Source organism: Penaeus monodon, chromosome 26 (assembly GCF_015228065.2).
Source record: "Penaeus monodon isolate SGIC_2016 chromosome 26, NSTDA_Pmon_1, whole genome shotgun sequence".
Lineage (NCBI taxonomy): Eukaryota > Metazoa > Arthropoda > Malacostraca > Decapoda > Penaeidae > Penaeus > Penaeus monodon.
In genome coordinates, this window is record NC_051411.1 from 30,462,352 (window position 1) to 30,464,851 (window position 2,500).

Genomic DNA, 2,500 nt, shown 5'->3' on the forward strand with positions numbered 1-2,500 from the left:
ATTTATTGCTTCTCTTCTTTTTATGTCTTTCATCCTTTAATTAAATTTTTGTAAATTACGCTATTCACGTTTAATGTTATTTCATATATCTTATGATCCTTTTACACATATGTATGCATACATATTCTTAAGTATGAGTGCCTTGTTTGTACTGTAGACGAGATCATAAAGTAAACTGATTTTTTTATGGTAGGTTCATGTCTGAGCCGCCGTGGTCACAGCGTGATACTTAATTGTAGTTTTTTGTGATGCTCTTGGAATGAGTGCGTGGTAGGGTCCCCAGTTCCTTTCCACGGAGAGTGCCGGTGTCACCTTTTTTAGGTAATAATTCTCTCTATTTTATCCGGGCTTGGGACCAGCACTGACTTGGGCTGGCTTGGCCACCCAGTGGCTAGGTAGGCAATCGAGGTGAAGTTCCTTGCCCAAGGGAACAACGCGCCGGTCGGTGACTCGAACCCTCGAACTCAGAAAAAAATGATAATACTAAACTTTAAACTAATAATAAATTAGAAAGGATAACAATAATAACAATGGCGATCCTGATACTACTACTACTACTACTTCTAATAATAACAAAACAACAATAACAATAATAATAATAATAATAACAATAATAACAATAATAACAATAATAATAATAATAATAATAATAATAATAATAATATTAATAATAATATTTGTAACGTTTAATTTTGTTTACTGTGAAACTTCTCGTGGCTGAATCTTTTACAATTCGATCGGCAGCTTTTTCGACAGAATCTCCAAATCAGGCTATCGGAATGCATATCTGGTTGGTTTGAGATTTTCTCTTTACTTCTTTTATGCCTTCTTTGGAAGGGTTTCCTGATCTTTCGCGGGGCATTTGATCCCACTTGTGACGGCTGCTTTCCATAATGCTATGTCTTCAGCATTTTTTTTTCCATGACGTAGGATCGATGTGGCCTTGGAATGCGTTCTTCTTGCTCTAATTCTTGTATCGCAGCTTCGGTCGTCTTCCCCAGCTCTGTTGTCCTGGGATGGGTCTCCATAGAGCCTTTGTGTTGGGATACGTCTGATGTTCATTTATTTCAGATGATTAGGCTATCTGAATCTTCTCTTGGTTGTTGTTATGCTTGAGACTTCTGCCTCTTCTAAAGCGTTTTCATTTCTTCTGTATTGCTTAAGGTTATGCTAAGACGTTTATTTTATCACATTTCTTTCTGTTTTCAGTAGAAAGTCCAGGATTCTGATCTAGAAAGAGAAGAGTAATCGCTTTATAGATTCTCATTTTGGTCTTATTACACAGCCGCTTGCTGTTCCATGCACTTTTTGTAAGTTTTCCAAAGGTAGTAGCCGCTCTACCTATCATGGATTCATTTCACCGTCGAGGGATAGGCTTGATAGGATGGTCGATGCAAGATAACAGAATTAGTTGATAATATCCAATGGATTGCCACCTAGCATGATGGTGCATCCATCTTGTGTCCTCGCCACAGCCTTCCTGACGCCGATGACTAAGGAAAATATCTTACAGGCTTCTGATGACTATTCACCATTTTCTGTAGCTCCGTCTGTCTCTGGGAGATTAATACAGCATAGACTGCGAAGATAATATATCTGGTTAATGATAACGATATTTGCCTTGGCTTTCAGGCGACGATGATAATGATAAAAAGCAAACTGAATAAGGTGGGTAAATTATAAATGAATACCCCCCTAGTTCCTTTCAGATGCTGAAGACATCACTTGATTATGAAAAGATAATAAAATTCAGGAGAGGAGACCCCAGCAGAGAATTCTAGAGTTTAGAAGCAGAAGAGAAGCAACCGCCGCGTCTCTTGAGTTATGTATGCAGAGTCTCCACGCAGTATTTGCAACTGCATATTATGCATACACGTTCAATATGTAGCAGGGACAGGTTTTGGTCGCAACCTTCCTTCCTTTGGGAAGGAACTGGGTTTAGTCATAATATATATATATATATATATATATATATATATATACATATATATATATATATATATATATATATATATATATATATATATATATTTATATATATATATATATATATATATATATATATATGTGTATATATATATATATATATATATATATATATATATACATAAATACATGTATGTATATACATTTATATATATGTGTATATACAAATATATCTGTATATATATGCACACACACACACACACACACATTTATATATTTATATAAATACATATATATATATATATATATATATATATATATATATATATATATACATATATATATAACATTACATAACATACATGTATATATATACATATATATATATATATATATATATATATATATATATAAATATGTATATGCACACACACACACAAACACACACACACACACACACACAAACACACACACACACACACACACACACACACACATTTTTTTTTCTAACAGCCATTTATTCCACTGCAGGACATAGGCCTTTCTCAATTTACTACTGAGAGGTTATTTGGCA